This window comes from Tasmannia lanceolata, unplaced genomic scaffold, assembly GCF_043159265.1.
Source record: "Tasmannia lanceolata isolate RefF3 unplaced genomic scaffold, GAP_Taslan_0.1 ptg000004l, whole genome shotgun sequence".
NCBI classification, from domain to species: domain Eukaryota; kingdom Viridiplantae; phylum Streptophyta; class Magnoliopsida; order Canellales; family Winteraceae; genus Tasmannia; species Tasmannia lanceolata.
Window position 1 is genome coordinate 218,427 of NW_027518681.1, and position 11,043 is coordinate 229,469.

At 39.1% G+C, this 11,043-nt stretch overlaps 1 long non-coding RNA gene across 1 annotated transcript; it reads right to left on the reverse strand.

The window, feature by feature from the left end:
* Positions 1-4,310, reverse strand: LOC143875677 (uncharacterized). The gene is made up of 2 exons (XR_013250164.1): positions 3,861-4,310; positions 1-398 (listed from the first exon to the last, which is right to left on the reverse strand). It is a non-coding gene; the product is annotated as an uncharacterized LOC143875677 (long non-coding RNA).
* Positions 4,311-11,043: the final 6,733 nt, after the last annotated feature.

Genomic DNA, 11,043 nt, shown 5'->3' on the forward strand with positions numbered 1-11,043 from the left:
TCAAATGGAAAGCCACATGACAAGCACATCAAGGAGTGACAAAGACCTTCTTTGGTCGATCATATTTCCTCCATTGAGAGTTTTACAGTTTTCCATTGAACTTATTCACAAAATAAAAAACAGAGCATCACACATTGCTTTGCCTCCATTGTTTTTTCCTTGGACCATACCCGGAAAACTATTCCCGTCACACGAACTGTAGATTATTAGGATACTTGGGGAATTCTCTCTGTTTTCATGAGAGTTAGTTATTGAGATTTAGCAATTGGAGGAGAGCCTCGTTGTTTGATTCCACATCCTTGAGTGTTGTTTTTCGCTTTGTCCTAGACGTGCAATCCATTCGGTCCTCTCTGCCTTCATTGTTGGACTTCATCTCTGAGATCTTTCATCATAAAGATCTAATAGATAAAATAGAAAATGCAAGAATCAGTTCATGTTTTTCATGAAATTTTGAAAGCCTTCCTCGAACAGAATTGAAATGGGGAAATGAGTCGTCTAAGAGGCAATGAAACCACTGTGTTGTTACACTACTTCATGGCAGATCATTCATCTTTGGGAAAACTCATCATTCGTATTAATTGAATACAGAGTGCTAATTTTTTTTTTTGAAGAGTACACAGAGTGCTAATTGTTAACAACAAGTATTGTGGATCCTGTATTGATCATTCAACTTTTGTTTCTTATATTCTACAAGAACACAGAAACATAGTACCACCAGAACTCTGTTTTTTGAGAAAATTCTATGCTTTCTGGTTGTTCGATCCAAACACTGGTATTTGAGAATTGGTATTACTGAACCTTTGATACATTTTGAGCCGAAATGAGAAAAGACATCGTGCTCTGTTATCGTGGAAATCAACTATGTGGAGTTTGAGTTGCCATCTGCTTGTTGTTACTCATAAACATCGCATCCTGGCTTGAGGCGATAGTTTTCTGAAGCTGAGCTTTGGTCCACTTGAATACAAAGGCATTCCGGATCTACAAGTTCCGGCTCTCCACCCTAGAATTTTGCAAGTTCTAGGTCCTATTGCTCCTTCTCTCTCGTTTGTTTTTACCCCTCTAATACTTGGGTTCAAGTGCCAGATCTGAGCTTCTTAGAACAGGAGAAATCAGAGCTGAAGATATTCAATTACCAATTTGGTACTTCCTAATATCTTCTCTGGATCTACTTCTCATCTTCACAATAAACTCAAACCAATTCAGAGAGTGAAGCAAAGCTCGCTGAACCCCAATCCAGCGAGCTGTTGTCAAACAACAAGCGAGATCGTGTTAATCTGGATCTGGCCAAATCGAGTTTACTAAGGAGCAATCAATGGGGGAGTTTCTTTCAACCTGGAGCTTGCAAAACTAAGATTGCTTTGCAGCTTCCATCACTGAAACACAACTGAATCCTAAAGAATCAAAAGTCCTTGGTGAAGAATAAGTCCTTGGTTAGAAGCATCTGAGAGTTTAATCTGAGCAGCAGTATAGAGATTCACAAGCATTAATTTCACAAAGAATATAGTGATAGCGAAGCCTCAGCCTGACCAGAATTCTAAAACTCATTTCTAAAGAGTGAGTAGATCGAAATTCATCACTGTTGTTGAAAGCTTTGGATTTAGATCCAAGTCTTGAAGATCAGATATTTAGAGTTTTCCGCTAACCTTTGGGAGAACTAGCATGACAATTTGATCTAAAAGTGGCGATCTACATCAAGTGATGTGTGTACATGACCAGGTTGATGATAGAGTGGGAGACAGGGAAGTATGACACACAAAGTGAGATTTTTGAGGATTGTGGTACACAAGTTGAGATTTGGGAGGATTGTCAGTCTGACGTCGTAGATACAAGGAACACTTCATAGAGGATAATGGAGAGTAGATGGCATTTGCAGAGGATGACAATATTGTGCCCTGGGGTGTGGGCAGCGGACGGTCTAGATCTTGAGATGACAAGGGACCATTTTGACTTAATAGAGCTTTTCTTTCACGATCCTTTTCTAGATCATGATAGAACATTATGGCAGAAACATTTGATTCGTGAGGATAGCCTTGGGGCATAAAACTTACTTGAAATTCAAGATGGAGATAAAGACAAGGCACCATCAGAAGTAGCCTCGTGGTGCGATACACCCTTGACAACGGGGCAAGGTGTTGACACGGATCGGCCCCGGGCTAAGGGCCTTGCTAAAGAAAGCTTTGTCTTTGACCTGGGAGTTGGCTTCATTGCCTCCTTGGCCAAACAATGGGGACGGAATCTGTAAAGCCCTAGAACCTGTGTCCAGTCTGCCTGGAGAAAGACGCGAGCTTGAGGGAATGCTCTTTTGAAGGGGGAGAGTTCGAGGAGCGCGGGTTTCTGTTTGAGAGGCAATAAACAATAGAAAGAATGGTAGGGCATAATCGGTTGGGAGGAGGACTGATTGTAGAAAGGCTTTGGAGGCCACATGGCTGCTGCACAAGTTTGCTACATCAGCAGCCATGTGGTAACTAGAGGGTGCCATGAAGAAGTGGGACTGCTTTGAAAGCATAAGAACACACCATGTGTCACTCAATTGGGAGCTTAGAGAAGGGGGGCCATTTGGGCAAGAAGCGACCACATGATTGGGAGCCTTACAAGAAGCCATGTGGTGTACCACCTCATCAAGCCAGCTGGCTTGAGCTGTCATAAGATGGCAGCAGCTTCTAGTTGACTTCTCTCCATCAATAAATAAAGGAGAGGAGCTTCAAGCTCTAAGGAGTAGACGATTGCCTCCGAGGAAAAGAAGTTAGAGATTCTTACCAAGTAAGGTGCTCCATTTCATCTCCTTTATCTTGAATTTCTTTGAATGTAATCAGTCCTAAGCTTGTAAAATTTCTCTTTCAAGTTAACTTTGAATCTGCAAGGGTTTTTCCCATCTCATGTCATCTCTATGTTCAGATGACAAGTGTGAAGAAGAATTAAGGAATCTCCATTAGCTTCTACCAATCTCCATTAGCTTCTACCTACTAAATCAGTTATGCATCCATAGTGACCAGATCCGATCATTTCCCTAAGCGATCAATTAGGGCTAAGAAAATTAGAAACATGTTCTTTAATGAGTTGGAGTTAACGTTCTGTTTTAAATCTTTCTTTTCAGCCGATCGATTCTGAGTTGTTATTGCTAAATCCTCATCCATAACAATCTTCCAAGATATAGTGTGTTGTTTCTCTAAAAATTAAACTTGAATTTTTGGCCTAAAACACCTCAGTCCATAGAGATCAAACTTGTTCAGCTAAAGACCCATTTCCTACTCAACTGTTTCACATCACTAATTCTAACTGACAAAATCTACTCTTTGATTTTTCACACTGTTTCAGCAAACACAGAAATGAAATGACAAAATGCAGAATACCAGGTAAGTCTCCTTTCAGGTTATTCATATATAAGAACAATGCTTCCAATGCAGAGAGCTTGCTCAGCAGACATGGTGGAAGTGCTTCAAAATTTTTGTAGCTAAGTTCCAAATATAGTAGGTTTTCCAAACCACATAATCATGCAAAAAACGAGCAAGTTATAGTGAAAACAAGCTTTTTACAAATGAGAAAACAAAGAAGAAAAGAATAGAAGATGTTTCATGCAAATCATAAACTCGATTCAATTTCCATCCAAAGCATGTCGTTAGAATGTGACACCACTGCTTTCAAATTACCATTTGTCCATTGTTGTTTTTGTTCTTTTTCCTTTTGGAGAATTATAGAAAAATATATAGACGGTGAATCCATTTTAGGTCTTTGTTGAACTAAAAGAAAAACCTGATTTGCTAAACATCCATTAATATCTTTGAATTGCCTAAGAAAAGAGATTGAGGGTTTTTATGCAATTTGAGGAAGTATTTTATAAAATTGGAGGAAATGAGCATTACCTTTTGGCATAACCCATCCACCGATCTGATTAATGCTCAAATATAGTGACTCCAATTCTTTGAATTGGGCAAACAGAGTAGCATTAGGATACCACACTCCAGACCAAGAAGGATACCTTGCACCTGAAAGGTCGATTCGTATAACGCGAGATGAAGAATTAGAGCATGATACACGCCATGACCATTGACAGCAATCCTCTCCAACCCAATTTTCCAAGACAGAATAAGTAGCATTATTTGGATAGTGGTTGATGCAGTCTTTTAATTGTAAGAGAGCTTCTCTCTCTTCCTTCAAACATGCTTGGACCCTGTAAAAGGAGCAACACACACTCACAAAAAACAACACCCCAACAATACTATACGCATGTAAACCCCTCATATTTTTAACAAGTTTATCTCCAAACTCCAAACTCCAAACTCCAAACTAAAAGCTCGGTTGTAGTTTCACTCTAAGCTTAAACATAGATATATATGTAGAGAAGGAAAGGTGGAAGGTGGATCCAAAGTCTTCCCAGTCTTCGCCACCTCACTGTTCATAAATCTAGACCGTCCAAATGTCTAAAGTAGAAGCTGAGCTCACAATTAAGGGAAAAACTCGTACTAATAGTGACATCTCTTAAAGAGTGAGACCCACCGTGACAGGGAAGGTCATCTCTTTCTCTATCCATCTAACATGAGAGTCAAGAGAACACTGCGTGCTACACACTCTAAATCACACATCAATAATTACTTCCACTGCGTGCTACACTGGTCCCACGCTCATTATCATTTTGTGTAACCTTTATTTATTTTCTAATTATTTAAAGAAGTTGCAGGTATATATATATATATCTACTATAATATAGCGGGAGGAAAAAGAAATTTCTTTTCTTTTTATCTGGGATTTACACGTCAGCATTACTCTTTTACCATTAACCCCTTTGCTGAGAGTCAAGAGAATACTTCCACCGCGTGCCTCACACTCTAAATCACTCATCAATAATTAAAGGATGGTAGGTCTCACACTCATTATCATTTTGTGTAACCTTTATTTATTTAAAGAAGATGCAAGAAAGATTTCGGTTGGGAAATGTTTTGATAATTTCACTAACTCACATTGTCTTGTACTATTCAACCAGCTGTCAATGGCTATCACAATTTCAAAAAATGCTATAGAAGCAAATTATGAAATAAAAGACAAGGTAACTTAGTGCAAATATCAAAACCTAGAAGTGCCAAAATCAATAGCCTTCTTATAAAATGCATATTTAAAACTGGTGGGACTGATATCTCCACGACAATATTTTGATAATGAGGACAACCCACCTGGTTTTACATTTTTTTAACGAGCTGTACTTTGGTTATTTTTATGAGATATGGGCATTTTTCAGAAGGAGATAATGAGTTATGCATAGCTAAAAACAAATAGGTGCAAAATTTTAAAGTAAACAATTCACGACTGTAAACTTTTATGCCCATTTTATGGCAAAACAAATTGACCCTAAAAAGGAAATACATGATGATTGGATTTTTTTCATGGGTACTACCTGATAAATTCACACCCAAAATTTCTTCCATTTGGCGCCCTTGGCTTAAAACTGGCAACCTGATTTTTGGGGAGTCAACAAGCCTACTGTCCCACTCGGATCTGTTTCAAAGCGGATCCAAATTAATTGGGTTTTCCCTCGGATGGACCGTGCGAATGTCTAAAGTAGAAGCTGAGCTCACAAATAAGGGAAAAACGCGTACTAATAGTGACATCACTTAAAAGAGTACATCATCACTTCGTCAGAGAGAAGGTGCTTCGTGGAGAAATTTCTCTCATGCGGTTCGTTCAGATGATCAAGTTGCCGACATATTCACCAAAGGGCTGAACTACAAGAAGTTTGTGAAGTTTCGATAGGAACTTGGCGTGACTAGTGGAGAGTCAGCGCTGAGGGGGAGTGTTGAAAGTCATCGCTGACTCGTAACACGGTACCGGAGGGGCCGGGCCGGCGCAGCACGATGAGGGTCCCACATAAGTAGTCGAGTCCTAGTTAGATTAGGAGAGATGTGTGGCTGTATTGTAGTTAGAATAGGAGTTACTTTTTTGTTTTAGAGTTCGGTTGAACCTTGCTATAGAAGTCTTATTAGAGTAGGACTTGATTTTTTTTTTTTGTCTATATAAAGACTCTTGGAACGTAAGTGGCAGAGTGTAGAGAGAGAGAGTTGTGTGTGAGTATAGAGAGCACAACATTAATAACAGAGAGGAGAATAGCCCCGTCTGCACAGTAGTGTGTTTGGAGAAACGTTAATTAACGTTTTGAATAATGAAGTGGGTGTACGGCTATTGTCATTGAATAATATTCAAGAATTCTCTCTCTATCTCCTCTCTCCATCTCCTTTGATACTTTGTCCTTTGTCTTTTGTGGGTATCTTTTGTGGGTATTGCTTCTTGCTTTGGATTTGTGTGTAACAAGTGTATCAAAGCTTTGCTTCTTTGAGCTCTTGTTTTCTACAATTCCTTCCAAGTAAGGTGCTCCATTCCATCTCCTTTTATCTTGAATTTCTTTGAATGTAATCAGTCCCAAGCTTGTAAAATTTCTCTTTCAAGTCAACTTTGAATCTGCAAGGGTCTATCCCATCTCATGTTATCTTTATATTCAAATGACAAGTATGAAGAGAAATTAAGGAATCTCCATTAGCTTCCATCTACTAAATAGAAAAATAGAAACATGTTCTTTCACGAGTTGGAGTTAACGTTTTGTTTTAAGACTTTCTTTTTAGTCGATCGGTTCTGAGTTGTTATTGATAAATCCTCAATCTTACCAATTTATTTCTCTAAAAATAAATTTGAATTTTGACCTAAAACACCTCAGTCCATAGAGATCAAATTTGTTCAGCTTAAGACCCATTACCTACTCAACTGTTCGACATCACTAATTCTAAATGGAAAAAATCTACTCTTTGATTTTTCACAACTGCTTCAACGACACAGAAATGAAATGGCCAAATGCAGAATACCAGGTAAGTCTCCTTTCAAGTTATTCATATAAAATCAAACAATGGAAAAGAAGGAAAAATTGGATAAGTGTTTCCTTTCATTTTTCATAAAATTCCTGCAATCCAAACCAGGCCATGATGATTTGGTCCAGATTGAACAAGGTAGATGGCATATACATATTGTGATCCATGCATACAAGAAAGATTTCGGTTGGGAAAATGTTTTGATAATTTCAGTAACTCCCATTGTCTTGTACTATTCAACCAGCTGTCAATGGCTATCACAATTTCAAAAAAAGCTATAGAAGCAAATTATGAAATAAAAGACAAGGTAACTTAGTGCAAATATCAAAACACAGTAATGCCAAAATCAATAGCCTTCTTAATGTAAGTAGGTGGTGTCCCAAAATTCATCCCCTTAGGATGATCCTAACCCTCTATCTGTATCATTTTCTGTAATGCCGTCGTTCTATTGATCCGGGGTTAGGATCATCCCATGGAGATGATTATTGAGGCATAACATATTTATGTTATGGTAATCCAAATGAAGGGTTTGGATCTTTGAACAAAGTGGGACTGATTTTCTTTTTTTTTTTCTTTTTTTCTTTTTTTGAAAAATACTCATATCTAGGTACAGACATCATATTTAAAATTTAGAAGTATGTTTTCATGATAAATTTCCTATTTGTTGAGTTATACAAAATTTGTATGGGGCAGAGCAAAAACAAGTGCCAGCAGGACGGGGCCATTTTTTAGATGAAATGACAAAACTTAAAAGTATTTTAGGTTTTTTAATTCTTTATGGTTAAATTTTAACTTTTAATAAAATTCCATAAGTACTATTTTATAAAATAAGCAATCAGGTATTCCCTCGTTGATGGCTTATGACTATTTAAAACATATGGGACCCAACTGAAAATGAAAGGACATCTCTTGTGGAGGACTTTCACTCCTATGAAAAGGATAAGAGAAGGGCGATGATAAATTCACACCACTTTTACACGATAAAAAAGTGGTAAAGTCTGCCACAATTCACGTTAAAAGGGGTGCGAATTTATCACCTCATAGGAGATCGGAAATCTTAATTTGTGAGACCTATCATCCTTCGATGGAAGATGATGAGTAATTGAGACGGTTGTGTCTAGTGTGGAGTGTGGCTCGGACTGTTTTAATGTCTACTAGTGAAAAAGCAGCCTTGTTGATATAATATAGATTTAAGAGTTTTTATATGATGAAGAGACGTAGAAAGCAATATTGGAGTACGATTCACGTCCCATCCTTGAGTCATGACCATCACAATCACTCGTTACGAAGTCCCTCCTTGCATTCAATGATAATAGTCCCACCACAAGACTCAAAGTAGTCTCCACGGCATCTAAAATCCTAGAGATATTTTGGGCATGATGATTAAAAGGTGTCGTGATTTTGTTTACCTTCCAATTTGCTTTTCTAGGCCACTTTAGCAAATGGAGTGGGGTTTGTTCGACTTTTTATTCTTATCACTTTCTCAATTACAAACAACATGGGTTGCCCACTAAACTCTCTCTCTCTCTCTCTCTCTCTCTCTCTCTCTCTCTCTCTCTCTCTCTCTCTCTCTATACTTTTATGTATATATATTTGTCTTTCAACCCATCTACTTTCTTTTGCTCAGTTTCCATGTATATTCCTCTTATGAAAAGAACAACACCCCACCAAATGTCTATGCTGTGCCATTTACTCCATATGACCATCTCGGTCACTCATTACTAGGTCTCTCCTTACATTCAGAGTGAGTTTGGTTGCACAAAAGCCAGGGAGGCTTAGGGATTATGCTTGGCATTTGGTTGCCATGTCAGCAAAATTCTTCATTTTTGGTTGCCAATATAGCATTGAATTCCTTGGAGACTCTCTAGCATGTTACCTGGGCAGGGTCAGAGCTAGGAATTTACACTTGGGGGGCCAGAATAATTTTGGGTGGGCAGCTTACAATTACCGGCGTTCCTAAACGCTGGTAAATGTATGTTCCTTTTAGCAGCATTCATGAACGTCGGTAAAACCATTTTTAGGTTGTACTCATAAACGTGGGTCCGCCCCTGCCTCGGTAACTATTTCATGTCTATTGATATGACATTCTTGTCCATTGTAACATACAAGAATTAACTATTTCATGTCTATTGATATGACATTCTTGTCCATTGTAACATACAAGAATTTTGCTTGTAGATGTCGCTCTGTTTGGCTGCAGGTAATTACCTTGTAGATTAGTGGTATAAATGTTAGTCTATTTTCAAAATGAAAGTGTTTTGAAAAGATTTTATAAAGAAAAGTCACTTTGGTTTGTAAAAGTGCCCACATTGGAAGTTCAAAGAGTTGTTGAAAGGTATATATAGTGTTACTCACTTCTCCCTAATGTTTTGTTGCACAGTGGGTGGACCCACAAGACGGTGCAACGTGCGGCGTGGGCTGTAGGGTGCTAGTGGGGCTTTTTGGTGCACTTCGCATCATCGCTAGGAGCTATTGGAGCGCTTAAAATTTATCATATTTGATCTAGGTTGTCTAATCATTTCTGTTGATTGGTCGGATTGACCATGGATCGGTCACGTTGGTGGCCGAATGGACCGTTGGATCGGTCAAGATCCCATTCGATCGGGTTGGGCCATGATTTTGGTCATATGGGTGGTCGATATGTCAGTCCAACACGCTCCAACGACTAATGCTTGAGCAGGTGAAATCCAAAGCGTTGGATCGTGGTGTAACAGCTAGTGGCTGATCGGGTGTGATGTGGACTGTTGGATTCTATTCAGTCACGTCTCAACGATCAAGAGCCAAAGGGTGCAATCCACACTGTGGATCATTTATCTAGCAGTTACAGGGGGGGGGGATGTAGGTTTTACACAAATCAACAAATCACTCCAGGATCGATCTGGACTGTAGAATCATGGATGGGCGCGATCAAACGGCCAAATTTCAACTTGCGTTGAAAAGGTGCCCTATAAGGGTGCAAATAAAAAACAAAGGTTGCCAAACACTTGCATTGAAAGTGTTTTGAAAAGATTTTATAAAGAAAAGTCTATTTGGTATGTAAAAGTGGGTGCTTTGGAAAGGAGGTGAAAAGTGCTTTGGGAGGATAGGCCCACATTGGAAGTTCAAAGAGTTGTTGAAGGGTATATATATTATTAGTCACTTCTCTCTAATGTTTTGTTGCAGAGTGGGTGGACCCACGAGACGGTGCAACCGCACATGCGGCGTGGGCTGTAGGGTGCTAGTGGCGCTTTTTGGTGCACTTTGCATCATTGCTAGGAGCGATTGAAGCGCTTAAAATTTATCATATTTGATCTAGGCTGTCTAATCATTTCTGTTGATTGGTCGGATTGACCATGGATCGGTCACGTTGGTGGCCGAATGGACCGTTGGATCGGTCAAGATCCCATTCGATCGGGTTGGGCCATGATTTTGGTCATATGGGTGGTCGATATGTCGGTCCAACACACTCCAACGGCTAATGCTTGAGCAGGTGAAATCCAAAGCGTTGGATCGTGGTGTAACATCTAGTGGGTGATCGGGTGTGATGTGGACCGTTGGATTCTATTCAGTCACGTCCCAACGATCAAGAGCCAAATGGTGCAATCTGCACTGTGGATCATTTATCTAGCAGTTACCGGGAGGGGGGATGTAGGTTTTACACAAATCAACAAATCACTCCAGGATCGATCTGGACTGTAGAATCATGGATGGGCGCGATCAAACGGCCAAATTTCAACTTGCATTGAAAAGGTGCCCTGTAAGGGTGCAAATAAAAAACAAAGGTTGCCAAATACTCTATAAAAACGGCAGACTACAACCTTTGAAACAAAATATGAAAATTAAACTTGTGGGACTTGAGTTTGAGTAAATCCAAAGCCAAAATTACTCTCTTGAAAGTTTATCAACTTTGTTCTTTGCTTTCTTTTCACAAATTCCATTCTAGTGTACTGTTATCTATCTGCAAAAACAGTAATCGATGTTTTAAATACTTGTTTATCCAAAGGTGATTTAGGGTTTGTTTCCGCTTAGTGCAAAGCGTTAACAAACATTAGATGTAGAATACACAGGGCTTCATTGTATCATGGAGGCAAATTCGTGATACTCCTTGCACACTAACTGGTGGGGCGAATATTATCTGAAGGAAAGCGACAACGCGCCTTGAAGTATCTCTTTCTTTTCTATTTCCCACCATCACCACCAACATTTTCTCCAACAATAA